Source organism: Culex pipiens, chromosome 3 (genome assembly GCF_016801865.2).
Source record: "Culex pipiens pallens isolate TS chromosome 3, TS_CPP_V2, whole genome shotgun sequence".
In the NCBI taxonomy this organism is placed as follows: Eukaryota; Metazoa; Arthropoda; class Insecta; order Diptera; family Culicidae; genus Culex; species Culex pipiens.
This window is the reverse complement of record NC_068939.1, coordinates 134,070,621-134,090,758: the sequence shown is the minus strand read 5'-3', so window position 1 is coordinate 134,090,758 and position 20,138 is coordinate 134,070,621. Positions and strand designations below refer to the sequence as shown.

The window sequence follows — 20,138 nt, the reverse complement described above, 5'->3', positions numbered from 1 at the left end:
TGTAACGTTACATCTTAAAACATGCTCCAGTTATGTGCATCAAATATAATGTAAAATCAGGTCAAAATAGATGTATTGTCACATCAGAAGTTGTGCTTCACTTTTCCAATAGAAATTTTGACATTTTGTGTCAAATCAAATGTAAATTCACATCATAATCTCGTTTACATGATTATTTTTTACATCGGATAGTAAATTCCGTTAAGTGTAATATTCATTATTTTTTTGTGTGTAGTCAAAACCACAGTCTCAAGTCGCCCCATGTGCTCCGTTTCGGGCCAGTTAACGGAAAAAATGTAAAAGTACGAAATACAAAATAGAAATTCATATTCATTCAAATAACGATAATCTGAACGTATTGAGTTTAATTCGTTAAATATTTTTTCTAGCTTTTTGTGTGGGCCATTTTTAATCACAGTGCGTCAATATCGTTCTGAAAAGCCTAGCCAAACCTCGAGTGCGCCGTCTAACTGCAGCAATTTTCCGCACAATTTGCAATATTGTAACAACAAAGCAACACAATGCCGCCAGACATCGGTAGACATATAGTCATCTAGTTTAAGCCACCACCAAACGCGGAGGCCAGCCGTCGAGCTGCAGTCGAAGAGAGCATAGAGCGCTTTTCACACGATTATGCTCGCTTGTGCTATACCCCCGCGTCGTACGAAACATACCTGCGCGCTACCAGCTTTTAAAAAGTGTTGAAAAAAGATTGGTGGACCTTGTAATTAGATTTAGCAATTCCAGCCAACAAGCCCCGGCCAGGGGGAGGGGAGTGCGGTAAGGTTAGCCCAGCAACAGTGGTTACGCAAGTCATGGCTCAAGCTCCAGCCGCCCACAGCCGCCAAGACTCCAAGAATTGTATCAGCACTTCGAAAGTGGGCTTATTTTTGTCAAGAGTTTAAACGCGAACGCCAACGAGTCCGCGCAGTCCAAGCGCAGCTGGATAAAATCTGGTCCGATCTAGGTTCAGTACGAAGAAGAAAAAAAACCTCCACCAAGTATGGCACCAACGGCAGTTCAACATGGCATTTCGGTAAATAGCACAACCAACAACTGACCGTGTGCCGTTTTTTTATGGTTCCCGCAGAGTGCGGGTCACCACGCCGTTGCTTCTGGACGGGTGTCGTAGTCCATGGCGAAGGTGACGGCGACCCGCCCTGTGCAGACTGTTCTTTGCACAGCGAACGGGGCGGCGGTTGGGAAAGGTTTGGACCTAAACTTAAGCTACTTATTTGGCTGACCTCAATAGTGCGCAGAAACGAAACGATATGTTTTGTGTGCACGGTTTGGTGAATTTATCTATGCATTAAATCAATGACGTGAAGTTGCCTGGATCGTGGTACCGAGTTGCATAATTTTGATATGCTTGAGTTCAGGGCTGCGGAGTCGGGTCATATTTCAATCGACTCCGACTCCGACTCCGACTCCGGCTTTCTGAGTTTAGCCGACTCCGACTCCGGCTCCGGCTTTCAGCTCCAACCGACTCCGACTCCGACTCCAACTCCGGCCTACCAACTCTAGCCGACTCCGACTCCGACTCCGACTCCAGCTTTCAACAAATTGTTGGCTCCGACTCCGACTCCACAATTTTTTTTTTTTTCAAAAATTAGTAAACTATTATTTAAAAAAAAAGGATAATTTAATTACTCTCTAAGTGTCAAGTTTTTCTCAAGGAAAATAAGTTCGAATCACAAAATGAAAAAAAAAAGTTTCTAGGTTACCAGTTTTATACGTTATTAAAACAGAAATTAAAAAAAAACAGTTATGAAGGCATTTTTAGAAGGACTATTTTGTAAGTAAATAAGGATTTATTTACATAACCTCAAATTTACATTTAATTTATTAGAAACTAATAAATTTGAATATTTAATTCTTATTTTTTTAATTAATCAATAAAAGAAACCTAACCCTAATGATCGATTTAACATATAAATTCAATTTTCTCACTAAATATTAGGCTAACATTTATAAGAAGCACAGTGACTCTCAAAGTCACTTTGGATTTTAAAATATAATGTTAAACGAAACAATTTTTTAAAGCTCCATTGATTTTTATTTAAGACGTGCATGGACACCAAGCCATGGCTGAAGGAGATTATTATTGCAAATCATTGTACCTGAATAATTTCTTCGTGGAAAGGACGCTTAAGGGGTCCTTTTCAAATATCCGCGACATGAAAAATATTTTACCCATGATTTTTTTTATTTTTTCAATTTTTAAATTTTCGATGTATTTTAAAGGAGGCGCGCGATACTTCTTGAATCTTCACCTAAACAAAGCTAAATGATCGTACGCCTCCGGTAAAATATTTTCTAGGTCGCAGATATTTCAAAAGGACCCCTTAAGCTACCTTTCCAAGAAGAATTTTTTGGGTACATTGATTTTCAATGATAATCACCTTCCGTCATATTTGCGCGGGACATGTACATTGTGAATAAAATCTTACCGGTTGATTAATATTTGGAAAACTAATAAAAATCCTATCATTTTTATTATAATTTTTTTAACTTTATTAGTCCTTTGGAACTGACATCTTGAGATTCATTCAACGATAATTTGCAATTTTATCAAAATAGTTTGCCTAAGGATCGAAACTTTCAGATTTCAGTAGAGAAATAGTAAACATTAAAATAATCGATGTATTTAATATATTCAATGATTATTTCAAAACTAGTTGCAACTTTTTTGATTTTTTTTTGTCAGCTTCAAATATTTTAAACGTGACACTTTGATTTTTTTGTACTTAGTTATATACAAAGTTGAGTTTCAAGTAGTAGATTTTATAATCATTGATTATTTGATGGATGAGTTATACTTCCTGAGTGTTTTTTTTTCAGATTTCCAAAAAACAGTGATTATTATTTTTAATCTTTTATGTACCTCGTAACCTTTTTCCTGAAAAATGATTTACATAACCTCCAAGACATTCGCTATCGAGGTACTTTTTCAGAATGAACTGGATTAAATTTGGTCAAATTTGAATTGAAAAGGTACATAAATATAGACAAAAGGATGCAGTCAAGAATCAATTGAATATTTCTAAATACAAAACCAATATTGCCTATTATTTTTTAAGTTACGATACTACATACATAAGTTAGAGAGGATTAAAATGTTATCATTTAGTGAACATAGTGAAATAAAACAATTAGAGTGCTTGCGTTATTATTTGTTGAATTTTAGATAGCTCCGACTCCGGGTTATCTAAAATTGTCGGCTCCAACTCCGACTCCAACTCCAGCTCAGAAAAAATTAGCCGACTCCGACTCCGACTCCAGCTGTTCGAGTTTTGACGACTCCGACTCCGACTCCGGGTACCCAAAAAGACCCGACTCCACCGACTCCGACTCCACAGCCCTGCTTGAGTTGATCAGCTATTAGAGATTGTTGTTGAGCTGCATATAACTCATGAGCATTTTTGCAAAATTGTGATAAATAAATGAACTTTCCGTTGATCAACACCTTTCAATAACCCTATGATTAATATCGCTACAATAAACGACCTTGTCAAAGCCGTTACAATCGAATCAGCAGGACCAATCGGATGACTACCAACCGTCCGCAATATCCGGCCCATCATACCCCACACAGTAGCTCTAACCAGCATCTCGTTGAAAAATGCAAATCACTGCCGCTGCGTGACTAACATAGTTCGATCGATCATCGCTTCGCGATCAACAAGGCACACTCTTTCAAAATGGCACGAGACTCAAGAGGCTGAATCACACAGCACAGTGAATCCTAATACTTTCAATTGCTCATCACCGTCCTCCAGTACAACGTCATTAGAGGAACCAAAACAAACTCTCTCACGGGTGCGAATCGAGAGACTTGAAGATCGAATCCAAGTTGGAAGCGAATTAGGCGCGATTTTCGGTGGTAGCCTCGTGCGATCGATCGCATCGCGGTGAATGCTCGACGAAGCGTCCTTGCAGGGAGCGCTTCTCCGCAGACCGGTTTGACACACGGCGACGATCTCGACCAATGTCGACCTTCACGCGAAATGCCTCGAGCGCCGTCCGAAATTATTTCGATATTATAGCAAATTCTGAGATTCTTCTGCAAGGTGTAGAGAAAGTGACTGTTCCGCAAATTTGCGTCGATCGCATGTGTAACTTTGCACCGAGAGATGAAACTTGATCGTTTACTTGATCGGCGGGGTTTAGCTTGCAGATGTAGTTTTCTCATTATAGTGAAACCACTTGCCGTTGTTTAGTGGAGGAAGCGTTAGTAGCGTTTGCTGAACTGGTTTTTCTAGTTTCGGTTGGAGCGTGTCCAAACGGGAGTAGTAAACAGACGAAAAAAGTGACTCTTGATTTGCCAAACTTGTTGATGGGTTCTTCCTGTTGAAGCAGGAATTCGAGCGTTGCTTCTTCCTGAACTTGGTCTTAAGCGAAGTTAGTTCAGTCATGCGTGTAGAACTGGAATCTTGTGACTTTGATTGCTCTAAATCTGCTACTTAAGACGTTTTACGTCAACGCTGAGATGACTTTCCAAGGGATCCTGGAGAAAGTCTTAGGTTAGATTACGCCTAGCCTTCTTCCTGTCATTTGTTAACATTTCTTAAAGCGGCCAAGCCTACTACGTAGAGTTTACCACAGAGATGATTCGTTGAAATGGGTTGAGTTTGAGTCCCCAATAGATCCTACCCGAAGCTTCACAGAAACAATGCCGAACTCTGCTCCGTTGCCTCATCTCAACTATTTGACAGCGTAATCGCCGTCATCTTGTTCACGTCAAAGAATAATAAAAGCAACAGTGCACACAATAACAAAAACCGTCATCAATCCACCTGACGTGTCGTCGCTAGACCCCTGCTAGACAGCATCCCCAGCACCACCTTGCTGGTCATCCGTTATCTAACCCACTTGACGGTTTGTCTTCGCCTCTTTCTCTTCCCAGCTTGAGGCTCGCCGTCCGAAACTTTCGTTTTCACTTTTTGGCTTTTATTTCTTCTGTTGTCTCTCGGGGTTTGGTTTTCTTTGCCATTCATAATAGTTTTCACTTTTTTTCGTTTCCATCACCGCGCTTCATCATTACTGACGTGGAAGGTCGAAATCTGCGATGGTTCGGTGAGCGGGGAAGGTTGAAGGAGCGATCAGAGAGAGGGAGACTTACTCGAAACACTGTATCGGTTGTAAAATGAGATAATTGATGCCGAAAATAAGGGTAAACACGTGGAATGATGAATGGAAATTGGAGAAAATTATGTAGTCAACTAGGGAGCTTTAAATGACTTAACTGTTAAAAGTCAAAACTCGAAGGAAATTTTACAAGGTTAAGCTGGCCCTTATTTTATACATTCTCAACTTCTAAGATACTTAACTAATAAAAAATTACCCTTTTTTTACTCATCTTACTAACCCCTCAAAACTCGTGTGATACATTGTCGAAGCCGCAGCCTATCCATCACTCAAGTATCGGACTAACATTCCCATCCACTTCCCCGTGTCTTACCACTGGTCGTGGCCAGCGTCGGTATTGATCAGCATGATAGGGGTCTTTGAAACATGCGAAATGGTGATAATTGGTTGCTACTTTTTATCTGTGGTTCATGGAGCTTATTTTGAAGGTCCTGTTCAATAACGGAGTAGCATCTACGGGTAGACACCAATGCTATGCTATGCTATGCTAAATTCACCATGATGAAATGAACAACAACATTTTTAGTCTTCAATTTTTAATAATCTAATCGAACACAAGCGCAACCAGCCCAAAGAAATCATCCTGGAAGAACTTGCAGTTAGATTACGCCTCAAGTCCTTTCTTGTCAACATTAATAATTGCAGTATAACCGAGTAACCCCAATAATGTCCAGCAAAAATTAAAGCGGCCAAGCCTACTGCGTTGCATTAACCGCAGAGACAGATTACATGAACGGATCACATTTCACAGAATCAACAGGGGAGGAAGGATGCGTGGACATACCGTACCAAACGCTCCGAATCAGTTGAGTGTGGTTTGTAAGTGTAAATTGGCAAATAATTATATTTTTAGGAGCGAAGTGGCAGATAGTGGGAAAGGGTAAGGAGGGTTATTGAAATTATAATATTATAATATAGGGGAATATCGCGGAACCGGCTAACGAAAAAAAAAACGAAGTTGACTTTATAGCTGTCGGCCACCATTGCTAGTACCAACCACTAGTGTCTTCCTTTTATCTATAAGGACTTCGCCGCCCTGGGATCCTTAGTGTATGAAAGTATGGCACGGAGCGACAGCGCCGAATACCCGCGGAACCGGCTACCAGTGTATAAATTTCAATTGAAAATTCCACAAAGCTTTCAGCCGCACTTGATAAAAATTAAAACAAAATTTCAAACTTTACTTGAAAATTGGAAGGAAAATTGCGGGCTTAATTTGAAAAAGTCAAAATTTGAGAGCGGCTTGCTTCAATCTATTTTAATCTTTTGTTTGGTCTTCAATGATTAATACAATCTTAACTAATTCCCTTTTTACAAACAGATTGTTTTGAATATCAAATAAAGATACCGTCAGTGAGGGTGACGTTGGGTCTGGGGGTGAGATTGACTCAAAGTGATTTTTAACGGTTTTTGCAATTTCTCGGATTCTTCTCAAAGCACAGTGGTCCAGATCGCAAAATTAAGTGAAAAAAATATCATCCGAAAAATTGTGAAGTTTTGAACCTTTAGTGTCTGCAGAAGAGTTGTTTCAATTAAAAAATGGCCAGTTGGGTTTAATTCAAAGTTAAGGTGGTTCACGATAAGAGTGATTTTTAAAATCTAACTTTTCAGGAATATTTTTGGGATTTTTTTCGTCTTGTAAAAAGTTGTTGAGCTTGCTAATCCAAGCAACTTTGTCCAAGCACCAAAATTTTATCTCGCAATCTAGGCCTTCTACGACTAAATTTAGAGAAAGCATCTGAGCAAACCATCACAAATCGATTTTTTTAACGTAGCAATTCAGGGTATTTTTTTAGAAAAAGTGATGTTTATTTTTTGACAAGTCCATTTGAAATTAAGGTTCAAAAGTTACAGCCATTTAAAGTATAAAAGATGCAAATTTAACACCTAAAAACCTAAAAAATTTTTTTTTTTAAATGTCTAATTTTCAAGGGAAAAGAGTATAGGACCACCCTAACGAAATTCTTAAAATGTCCAACTATATGTTTTTTTTACATGTAATTTTACCCGATGAATCTGAATTTACCCTCAGAATTAAGCTGAAGTGTAAAAAAAAACGATTTTTGATAATATTTTAGGTTTATATGAAAATTTAACATAGAAACCCAAAATATAACCAAAAATCGTTTTTTTTACACTTTAGCTCAGTTCTGAGGGTAGATTCCGATTTATGTACTGTAGTGCAGGTGTGGCCGCTACGTAAGCGGATGATCATGGGTTCGATTCCCACCTGCTCCAACCTTCCATCGGATGGGGAAGTAAAACGTCGGTCCCGGCCTAGTTCGGCCTGCTCCGGTAGAATCGCTGGTGGCGGTTGGACTCATAACCCAAAGGTCGTCAGATCGAAACCTTGAGTGTAAGGTTCCTTGGAGTCAAAAGCGGTTTGGATGCTCTTCCCATTCAAGCCTTGGGACTCCTAGGTCAGAGCAGAAACTTACAGTAGAGACCATAAAAGACCTGGAGGTCGTCAAAGTGGATGGTTTGTTTTGTAAGAATGTATGTTTCATAACAGAGTCTGATGACACTAACCTTCATTCCCACCGAAACAGTGACTGCATCGAGTAATGACCCACAAAAACCTGCTACAGACTGCCCGCGTGGCGTGGCAGGTTCACGAGACTTTGATTCTGGCACACACCCCGATAATCTCCCCCCCTTCCCATTCAAAAGATGTATGATAATTGGCGCCATGTGATGAGGGGTGGCTTCAGACATTGCGGCTAATTTGGCCGTTTTTCTGGGCGGCCATGTTTTTTTATGGCAACCACCACCCAGCGCCATTATGGCGGGAAAATTTCACCTTCTTTTGTAATTTGGTTTGCGATTGTTTTGATTGTGTGTGTATGTGCGAAAGAGATGGAAAGTGGTTTTCTTTTGTTGTGCCACACACGTCGTGCTGCGTGCGAAGAAGCTGCCGTCATAATTTGAGTGTTTATTGTTTGCTAAATTTTCGCCACTTGCCGGTGAGTGTGAGATAACGTTACGGTGGAGTGATCAACGAACTTGGTGAGAAAAGAAAATGTAAAAAAAACGAATTGAAATGGCAGCAATTGAGACTCGACTTTTTGACACTAAAGTCATACTAAAAAGTTTAATGAATTATTTTCATCTCATTAACAACTTTACTGTTAACTTCGTTTGATATTAATCACTGTCAAACTAGCGATCTTTACTGTAATCTACATTCATTATGCTAACAAATTATTGAACGTGTAGAACTTCGCCTGGCAATTTGTTGATGTTTCCGTTACCTTTTCGACGTCACACCGCAAAAAAAATCACGAAGAACTCGATTCAAAAGTTCCAAGCATCGGGCACAGAATTAGCATAAATCGCGCATCCATTAAACTGTACTCGGCCGTAAACAAACCGGCATCGATTCTTTTTTTTTTTTTGCACTGCTGGCTGGCCAAAACTTTCGAATACAAATTGGACGTGACCTTGTTCATCCTTCGCTGCCGAGCGAATTCAACGGTCGGGTTAGTCATTTCACGGGCAATTGCAGGCTAGATTGTAGTTTTATGTGGTTTGTGTGGCACGAACCTAACAGAAAAATCGAACTAATGCACTCTTCCGGCAATTATCCACTTAAGCATTTCATATGCAGTTTGAAATGTTTATATTTTGAGCAGTTAAACAAAATAAAAACTGCGATAATTTATATTTATAATTAACATTCCAATAAAATATAATACATTGAAACAGATGACTATAGAGAAGGTTGGCCGCTCAAGTCAGGAAATAGAAAAACCCAGGAAAAAGTCTAGAATTCACCAAAATCCACAATTAAATGGGCAAAAGTCGGGAATTTGTGATTTTTTTGCAAAACGGATTCTCTTCAATATTTTGATTTTTTCTTAAGAATAATGCTTTCCTAAGGCGTTTATTGGAAAAAGATAACATTTGAAATGTAGTTAATTCTAACTTCCATTCTCTTTTCCTACTTAAACCAAGGAAACAACAATTATTGGATATGTATGTAAAATGTACTGAGGAATCCGATAAAAATAATGTCAAATATTTGCTTTTTGATCCTGAGCCCTTCTAAACAATGGTTACTGTTTCTGAACAACCTTTTCAAATGTTAGGCAATTTTTCCCAAAATTTGCGTCTAAAAGAGCTTTTCAATTCAATTAATTTTTATTAGTAAATAATCAATTCACAATTTCCTAATTTATATATCCTAATAGAGCTATGGAATCCCTTTCAACTATGATTTTTACTATAATTCATTGTAGTTGGATATTCTAACAATGGATTTGTCAAGAGAGAATATCCAATTACATAAAAAAAGCAAATTCCAAAACTTTATAAGGTTATAAGAACTACGAAATTGTCAATTGATTATTTACTAATAAAAACTAATTGATTCGAAAAGCTCTCTTAGACGCAAGTTTTGGGGAAAATAGCCTAACATTAGAAAAGGTCCAAGAGAGCTAAAAACGGTTTTAAATGGTGCTTAGATGATCTATTAATGTATTTTTTTTTTGTGAAAGTCGACGGCGTTACACGTCGCAATTTGATTTAAAAAAATAGTTTCGTTAAAAGTTCTTATTTTGAATATCGGGGTGACTTCAGAAAAAAATCAGTGTTATTATTTAGTTATCTAATTTTACAAGAATTTTTACAAATATTAATAATGAAAAGGTAAAATTTCTAAAACTTTTAAATTTTGCTGATTTATTTTTATTTGAAGATTTGAAGATTTGAAGATTTGAAGATTTGAAGATTTGAAGATTTGAAGATTTGAAGATTTGAAGATTTGAAGATTTGAAGTTTTGAAGATTTGAAGATTTGAAGATTTGAAGATCTGAAGATTTAAAGATTTGAAGATTTAAAGATTTGAAGATTTGAAGATTTGAAGATTTGAAGATTTGAAGATTTGAAGATTTGAAGATTTGAAGTTTTGATGTTTTGAAGATTTGAAGATTTGAAGATTTAAAGATTTGAACACCCAAACGAAAAATATATCTCAAAATCTGCAACAGTGGATTTGCTGCAGAAAATGTTATATTTTATTACATTTTTTGCAGCAAGCCCATCGATCATTTTTGCCCGCGTGTAAACACGTCAGCGATCTGCATTTCTCACCAACACATAGAATGCTAGCGCGTCCCCGAGCAACACTCTAGAGAGAACATTATGTTCGCACTCTGTCCCTCACCATTCATCAAGCGTCCATGGCGCGGTGGTAGCGTGTCGGATCAGCATACTAGAAGTTGATGGTTCAATCCTCATTCTGTTAAGATTTTTTTCTACAGTACAATCAATCTGCCGTCGGTAATGTCGATAATTGTCGGTAACTGGCAAAAATGCCATACCCCTATATCGCAAAAAATGCATGAGGACAGATTTCATGCAGATTCTGATATACTTTCATGCCGCCATGTATCACAATCATGCGACCGCCAGTTGGGTGAAGATTTGAAGATTTGAAGATTTGAAGATTTGAAGATTTGAAGATTTGAAGATTTGAAGATTTGAAGATTTGAAGATTTGAAGATTTGAAGATTTGAAGATTTGAAGATTTGAAGATTTGAAGATTTGAAGTTTTGAAGTTTTGATGTTTTGAAGATTTGAAGATTTGAAGATTTGAAGATTTGAAGATTTGAAGATTTGATGATTTGAAGATTTAAAGATTTGAAGATTTGAAGATTTGAAGATTTGAAGATTTGAAGATTTGAAGATTTGAAGTTTTGAAGATTTGAAGATTTTAACCAGATTTAAGATTTGTGGATTTACATATTGATGATTTGAAGATTTGAAGATTTGAAGATTTGAAGATTTGAAGATTTGAAGATTTGAAGATTTGAAGATTTGAAGATTTGAAGATTTGAAGATTTGAAGATTTGAAGATTTGAAGATTTGAAGATTTGAAGATTTGAAGATTTGAAGATTTGAAGATTTGAAGATTTGAAGATTTGAAGTTTTGAAGATTTGAAGATTTTAACCAGATTTAAGATTTGTGGATTTACATATTGAAGATTTGAAGATTAAAAGATTTGAAGATTTGAAGATTAAAAGATTTGAAGATTTGAAGATTTGAAGATTTGAAGATTTGAAGATTTGAAGTTTTGAAGATTTGAAGATTTGAAGATTTAAAGATTTGAAGATTTGAAGATTTGAAGATTTGAAGATTTGAAGATTTGAAGATTTGAAGATTTGAAGATTTGAAGATTTGAAGATTTGAAGATTTGAAGATTTGAAGATTTGAAGATTTGAAGATTTGATGATTTGAAGATTTGAAGATTTGAAGATTTGAAGATTTGAAGATTTGAAGATTTGAAGTTTTGAAGATTTGAAGTTTTGAAGATTTGAAGATTTTAACCAGATTTAAGATTTGTGGATTTACATATTGAAGATTTGAAGATTAAAAGATTTGAAGATTTGAAGATTTGAAGATTTGAAGATTTGAAGATTTGAAGATTTGAAGTTTTGAAGATTTGAAGATTTAAAGATTTGAAGATTTGAAGATTTGAAGATTTGAAGATTTGAAGATTTGAAGATTTGAAGATTTGAAGATTTGAAGATTTGAAGATTTGAAGATTTGAAGATTTGAAGATTTGAAGATTTGAAGATTTGAAGATTTGAAGATTTGAAGATTTGAAGATTTGATGATTTGAAGATTTAAAGATTTGAAGATTTGAAGATTTGAAGATTTGAAGATTTGAAGATTTGAAGATTTGAAGTTTTGAAGATTTGAAGATTTTAACCAGATTTAAGATTTGTGGATTCCCGGATGAACGAAGATGATTTGCTGATCATATAGAATTTTTTAATGACTATTTAGTAAAAATTCACCACTTGTGGAATTGTTCTTCCAAAAACATTTTATCAAATGGTGATTTTTTGTGAAATGGTGATGTAATTTTTTCTAATAGTTATTGATTTTGGTCGAAATTTTTGATGATATTTGACCATCTATTGACTATTTGATAAAGCAATTATAAAAAAAATAAGTAAAAATTGATATAAGGTTTTTTATCATGTTTTCTTGTTAATTTTAATGCGAATTTTGTGTTTAAAACACATATGGTTAATGATTATTATTAATGATACTTTGTGAAATGGTGCTATTGACAAAATTTTACTAAGTATTTTTTTAAGAAAAATATATTTTTATAACTATCTTGGCCAGAGGAATTGAGCACACTAACAATGTATATATTTCGTTTGAAATGCAATGAATTTATTTGTTATTACAAAACACTATTTTTAAATTAATTTACAATGGTTTTCATAGAACTTTACAATGGAATCTGTCGATTGAACTTTGTTTTTTTTTCCGCATGTAAAATAAACATTATTTATTAATATGCATAATAATATGTGTTTTAATACTGTTGTAATTCACAATATCAAATAGGTGCACACTTTCATTAATACAATCAGCTGATTGAGTTGAGTTGGCATCACTGCTTTACGCCAGGGAGAAATCATTCATGTTCTGCAACTGGCGACTAAATGCAATCGGAGCATTCCGACGTCAATTGTAAGGTGACCATTGGCCGGATGGTTCCGTTGATATCGTAGCGGCGGTCACTCCTGCACGCCTGCAGATTATCCGGACCGGGCAGGTGTTCTACAGCCGCGTCAGTTTCGAGTTGCCCATGCCCTGCTTGGACGACTCGCGGATGAGATCTCCCAGCGGACGACGCGAATCGTGGCCGCTGCCAGAAGCCGGCTGGACCTCTGCTGCCGTTTCAGAGGTTACCGCAGCTGCGGTACCAAAAGTCGCAGCAACTGCCGCGTCCGGACTTTTGAACTTCTTGCATCCTTCATTCATCCTCCAAAAATTATGTTCAACTCGGTCCTCTCGCTGAACGTAAAGAACTTGGCAAAAAAAGCAAGATTAACTCACAGAGCATCGAAAGCCTCGCCTCAGCAAACCGTTGCACGTTCGCAGCAGGTTCAGCTTGCAAGCGGTAAAGAAAAACTCCCTCATCCAGATCTAGATATTGTTTTCCACATAGGTGCACTTGTCAAAAATGCATCAAAAATGTCCCCCAGCACCACATCGGAGTACAGACTGTATAGGGAAACAGACTGGCCAATGCAAAATAAATAGGCACTGGCAACGTATGTTTTGCGCTTGCAACACTGCCAGTTTTGCTGGGCGTAAAGGGCGTTTGGTGTCCAGAAACATTAGCCAATTCCCTAGACAATCTGTACATCGGAGCGGTAATTTCCTACCGACAGGCAGCAATCGCAAACGAGAGAAACGTTTCGATCGCCTAGAGCTATTCACGTCTAAGATCTGGGCAACCCTAAGTGACCGTTGAACGGGTTCCTGCTGTACTGCCAGGATCAGAAGTCAAAAAATCTCCCCGGGACGAGTATCGATCCCAGAATAAATCCCTCTCGGAGCAGTGGTGCAAGCTGAGCGAGACCCAGAAGAAACCTCCCATCGACGAGCGGCCGCCGCTGTGGCCAAGTACCGCGAAGACATGCTAAAGTGGGAGGAAAAGATGATCGCCCAGGACAACGTGGACGTTGTTCCCCGGAAGAACATGCTGATTTCACCGCATGCCAAGGACGTCGCTCTGCACCCTGACCCCCCCCCCCCACCTCGTTGATTTTTTTTTATTTTATTCAAAAATAAATGCAAATAGTTCTCCTCGACGATCTGTACCTAGGCCTACACTTGTTTTTCTTTCCCTATTCCAATGCATCACTCAATATTACCATTTGTTTCAAACTAATTAACTTTTTTGAATGCCATTTGTCCGAGCCATGTCTGTCCCAACCACACCTCAGGCAGACGCCTTCTTCTTGGGGTCCGGTCACACCAGGCTGTGATTCTTGACCAGCCTTGACGTGGTTCTTGTTGGCGTGCAGATGGATCAGGAACTCCAGCGTGTTGTTGTCCTCGATCTCTTAATCGCAGCTTCCGTCATCAGCGGGCGCTTGCTTGCGTGACGACCCGCGTCATATCGATATACAATCTTGTCCTCCTTCTCGAACCGATCAATGTTCTGCAACAGGAAGCGAAACGCGGCAGGAACACGTCCTTCATGATGTCCTTGACGCCGTCTTCCTTGAAGCTGAAAGGGACATCATTATTAGCAACGACTTCTAGAGAAACGCTCAAGATATCAAACTCACCGCAAATTCTCCGCGCGCACATCCGGTGAATTGATGAGGTACAGCCGCAGCGCTTCCGCCCCGTACTTGTGCACCACCTGAATCCCGGTGCGTCGCGTGGTAGATGGCGTGCCGTCCCAGATCATGCACGTCCTCATCCGACAAGTCCGGCCGATCGCCGGAACCGAGCACACCGTACGCGTAAATCGAACCACTGATCACCTAGAAGACCTTGCCGGGGGTGCGTGTTCCCTCGGAATCGATGTAATACAGCTGAGGACTGCGCTTGTCGTACCCGGCCAACATCATTCCCATGCTGATACACATGCCCTTGTAGTAGTACACAACGTTGGACATGATCTTGCTGGTAGCGGCCACCGAAATGCGTTCCTTGTTGCGCAACTTTTAGATTCGGCACTCCTTGGCCAGCACCCAATCTCAGTACACACAATCGGCCGCACCATCCGCCAACGTTCCCAGCAGGTATTCGTTAATCTCGACAATCTTCTTTATCGTCTGCGAACCGATAAACTGACCGCCGGTGGCACGGGAATCGACCGCCACAATAACTTCACCCTGGAACCGGAAACTAAGCGTCGTCGTTCCGTGATCAAAGTCCATTTTGATGCTGCTGGATTCGCCATCGGCCTGAAGTTTGACCAGATTCTCCTCAGGCTGCCGAATAGAAGAGAAAATACCCGAACAATGACTCGGATGTTAGCCAGCACGAATATAATCTCCTCCCCGCTCCGCTACAAAAACATACCTTATGGAACGGTGGAACCGCCAGCGACAGACTGTTTTCCAAGTTGTGGCGGCCCAGCGAAATGTCCCGCTGGAAGGATTGGTAGCCATGGGGCCACCGGCCAGCAGCGAGCAGCTGGAGTATTCGCAAACGTCGGGAGAACCATTTTTCCACCGAAAAATCACAAAAAAAAAGTCAAAGTAGTTATGTCACAGACATAACCGGAATGGCGTAGACTTACGTAAAATTTAGATATGTGGACATAGGGTTTTCCATATATTAATTTGAAGAATTAGCTAGATACTTGAAATACATTAACGGAATAAGATCGTAAATGGGAGATGGACCCCCCGACAAAACAGAACTTAAACACTCCAGTCAACTCAACTGTCATGTAACCATACTTTGAATGTGTTGGTAAATCTTTGACTAGAAAGCCTTATTTAAACAATGGAAACATCGAATGGAGAGAAAAACGAAAAACGATTTTTTCGCGAACCGAATGAAAGTTTGGTACCATAATGTGGGGGAGAGAGGGGTTCAGAAAGCTGTGCAATCCGTCACCCCCGAAGACCAACACTAGTTACTGAAAGGCATTTCACCGACTCATCACGGGTGGGACGAGAGACGGGGAGTGAGGCAACTCCGAAGAGTTGGCAAGTCTTCATCCCCTACCTGATTGTTTCACAACCACGGCTTGCTGCGAGAGCAGCCTAAGAAAGCTGTGCATTCCGTCGCCCCCGAAGACCAAAATTTGTTCCTGAAATTTAAATTGAAATTAGCTCGCTGCCTCGTCCCGGGTGGAACGAGGGATGAGGGCAACTCTTTCAACAGTTTGGAATTGGACACGACGTAATTTCAGAAGCGCTCGCCGCGACTGCGACGAGCTAGTTGGATGTCTTGATTGTTTCACAACCACGGCTTGACCCACGAGAGGCTCTTCAGAGGAAGGCAGCAGGCGCGCGCCTCATCTCATTGATGCCTCGTCCCGGGTGGGACGAGGGACGGGGAGTGAGGCAACTCCGAACCACGGCAACCACGAAAGATCCAAACGGTCCGGCCATCGAGAGGCAACTGGCTGACGGTGACGACGAGAAGGCGATGCGCGCTTCTTTTCCAGTTCTGGTCCCTCTCTCCTGCTGCTGCTGCTCTGGTCTCTCTCCTGCTGCTGCTGCTCTGGGCAGAGCTTTCCTGCTGCTGCTGCTGCTGTTGCTGTCGGTCCGACGTCTGAGACGTGAATGATAGAATGGGCTCTGGCGCGCGTTCTTATATAGCCTTTCGGCCGGCTACTTCCCCTCCTTTTTCGCGACCGACACTCGGTCGCGTTGCTCGGATGATTTTCCCCTCAAAATAGGTACTTGACATTCCCGTCCGTGAGTGGGAAGCGCTCATTTTGCTTGCAAAATCTCTGCATTTTGAAAACATTTTAAAACATTCAATTGTTTCAATAGTTAAACTATTTTGCCAACAATGAAAGTTTTATAGCAAATTGCTGAATAATTTTCGAATCGAATGGAACATAAATCGTGTCGATTCGATTAGAGGGAAGGAAGATATAAGCGTTTGACGGATGACGCAGTAATCCAGGGCCTTCGGCCCGGGTTTTTTGAAATGGCACCCCAGTACCTTCGACAAAGACGTAAGTCTACGTCAAAAATAGAATTTTTCTTCTGCTGAACAGCTCACACGGTTTGACCGACGACGTTTGACAGTTTGCTTTGACAGAAGTTGTCAAAAAGTTGGAGAGAGCGAGAGAGAAACAAGAGAGAAATGAGCATGGCGGCAGCTGTCACCCAGTCAAATCAATCCGAATTCTGAAACGGAATCTAATTAGAATCGTATACAACAACCGGTTCCGTCTTCGAACCGGTTGTTGCGTTTGAAACGGAATTAGTATACGATTCTAATTAGATTCCGTTTCAGAATTCGGATTGATTTGACAGGGCACGCGAGTGGTAAACTGCATTTAAAATGTATGGGGGAAATCAGGAAAAATTAATCAGGGCTGTGGAGTCGGAGTCGGAGTCGGAGCCGGAGTCGGTGGAGTCGGGTCTTTTTGGGGACCTGGAGTCGGAGTCGGAGTCGGAGTCGTCAAATCTCGAACAGCTGGAGTCGGAGTCGGAGCCGGAGTCGGCTAAATTTTAAGAGCTGGAGTCGGAGTCGGAGTCGGAGCCGAAGATTTCTGATAACCCGGAGTCGGAGTCGGAGCCGGAGTTATCTTAAATTCTACAAAAAATATGTTTTTCATATTGTTCAGTATTTCCTATAGAACAGCTTAATTTAAAAAATATCTTATATTTTTAATTGATTTATCAGATGCCAATATGTTTTTGAAGCTTTTTATTGTGATTGAAAAGCTCTAATTGTGTTATTACACTATAATCATCACCCAAAGGAAAAATATATCTCAAAGTCTGCAACAGTGGATTTGCTGCAGAAAATGTCACATTTTATAACATTTTTTGCAGCAAGCCCGTAGATCATTTATGCCCGCGTGTAAACATTTCTGCGATCTGCAGTTCTCACCAACACATATAATGCTGGCCCATCCCTGAGCAACACTTCAGAGAGAAGATTATGTTGGTGCTCTTTCAATCTCATTTCATCAAGCGTCCATGGCGCGGTGGTAGCGTGTCGGGTCAATAATCAAGCAATTGGTGGTTCAATCCTCGTTCTGTTAAGGTTTTTTTTGTGAAATACAATCAAAAAGCTGTCGGTAATGTCGATAATTGTCGGTAACGGGCAAAAATGTCATACCCCTATATCGCAAAAAATGCATGAGGACAGTTTTCATGAAGATTCTGATATACTTTCATGCTGCCATGTATCACAATCATACGACCGCCAGTTGGGTGCACTAAATGATAATCTCTTACCCAAGTATGAAGTAGAAAAGATTAAAAATAGTAATCACTGTTTTTGCAAATCGAAAAAGAGTCACTGACAGTTTAACTTTTGTAACAAATAATCAACGATAATAACAATCTCTTACTTGGAACTCAACATGCGCATTTTGTTTATAACTGAGTACAAGAAAATCAAAGTGTTGCATTTAAAATAATTGAAACTAACAAAAAATATCAAAAGAAGTTGCAACAAATTTTGAAATAATCATTGATTGCTGATGTTGATTTTCGGTAAACTATTTTTATATCGTTGCAAATTATCGTTGAACAAATCTCAAGAATTCAGTACAAAAATAGACTATTAAAAATGTATAGAACAAAATATAGGATTTTAATTTATTTTTCAAATATTATAAAAAAAAAACAAAATCAAAATATTATCAACTGGTACGAATTTTCTCATACTGTATGTCCCACGCCAATATGACGGAAGGTGATAATCATTGCATATCAATGTACCTTAAAAAAAAATGAAATATTTGTGACCTAGAAAATATTTTACTTGTGGATATTTGTTTTTTATTATATTTTAAGTTTTTTCATATATATTTTGATGGAGGCGCAAGATCATTCATAAAGCATCGGTTTTAGGTTTCACGAAGTATTGTGAACCTCCTTTTTAAAGTATATAAAGTTATAAAATTAAAATAAATTAAAAATTTCCAGAGTAAAATATTTTCCATGTCACAGATATTTGAAAAGGACATCTTAAGCGTACTTTCCAAGAAGAAATTGTTTAGATACATTGATTTGCAATAATAATCTCCTTCAGCCATGGCGTGATGTCCATGTACGTCTTAAAAAAATGTTTTGTTTAAAATTGTCATTTAAAAAACAAGGTGCCTGTCACTGTGCTTCTTACAAATGTCAGCCTGAAAGTGAGCAAATTGAATTTTATTGTTCAATAGATCATTAAGGCCAGGTTTCTTTTAGTTATTCATTCAAAAATAACAATTTAATATTTAAATTTATTAGCTTTGAAAAAAATATTTTCAAATTTGAGGTTAAGCAAATAAATCCAAATTTACTTACAAAACTGTTCAAAATGCCTCTAAAACAGAAGATATTTTTTTGATTTCTGTTTCCATAACGTATAAAATTTGTAACCTAGAAACTTTTTTTCCATTTATCTACTTTACCGTAATCTGGGGTGAATCGGGACTACAGTCTGAATAGGGACAGCAGTTTTTAGAGCACTTAAAGCTTTTAAATTTGGAAATGGATGTACACATTTTGTTGGCCTGAGTCTGTTCTAACCGAAACCAACCAGAAAAATCAAAATTTAGTGCTCCAACATGGTTAAAACTGCTGTCCTGATTCGCCCCATGTGTCCCGATTGACCCCAGTTTACGGTACTTTACTTTTATTTAACTTATTTTTCTTGAGAAAAACATGACGCTTAGAGAGTATTTAAATAATCCTATTTATCAATGTTTTTAAAATAATTAACTAATAATAGTTAACTAACTTTTGAAACATTAAAAAATATGTGGAGTCGGAGTCGGAGTCGGAGCCAACCATTTGTTGAAAGCTGGAGTCGGAGTCGGAGTCGGAGTCGGCTAGAGTTGGTAGGCCGGAGTCGGAGTCGGAGTCGGAGCCAACCATTTGTTGAAAGCCGGAGCCGGAGTCGGAGTCGGAGTCGGCTAATCTGAGAAAGCCGGAGTCGGAGTCGGAGTCGGAGTCGTTTGAAATATGACCCGACTCCGCAGCCCTGAAATTAATTATTTTGACGTAGGTTATTTTTTTATCTACTACCAGGAGAATTTTTACCCCACTCCCTTGCATGGTGTCGGAGATTTTTGAAAAAAAAACTGATTTTCCTTGTATAAATTTAAATTTCTTACCACTACTCGTACAGTGCCATCTCTTAGAAATTTTGCCGCGGCGGGTATCCTATTCTCTTAACACTGCAAATATTAATCATGCAAATAACTATTTTAATTAAAAACATATAAAAAAAATTAAATACAGTGGACTCTCTCGTTGTCGATATTGAAGGGACCGTCGAGAGCGGGAGTTATCAAATTATAGAACGAAAAATCAAAGCAATCTATTTGAAGGGACTGAAAAATTTATTGACAGCTGGAGCAATATTAATATCGAGAATATCGACAGCCAGAGAGTCCACTGTAATAAAAACCTTTAGCAGGTAAATTTCGCGCAACATTGCCTAAACGCACCTAACAGTGTATGTTTACATCCAGTTGGACATCTGTGCGCGTCGCGAAAACGTCAGCTGTTTTGCTGTAGTTTGC

General features: G+C 38.9%; 1 protein-coding gene and 1 pseudogene across 4 annotated transcripts in view; one reads left to right on the top strand and one right to left on the bottom strand.

Moving 5' to 3' along the window:
• Positions 1–20,138, top strand: part of LOC120422478 (chitin synthase chs-2) — an 83,329-nt gene that overhangs the window by 21,298 nt on the left and 41,893 nt on the right. The window lies entirely within an intron of this gene.
• LOC120422495 (proteasome subunit beta type-5-like) lies at positions 13,772–19,747 on the bottom strand (annotated as a pseudogene).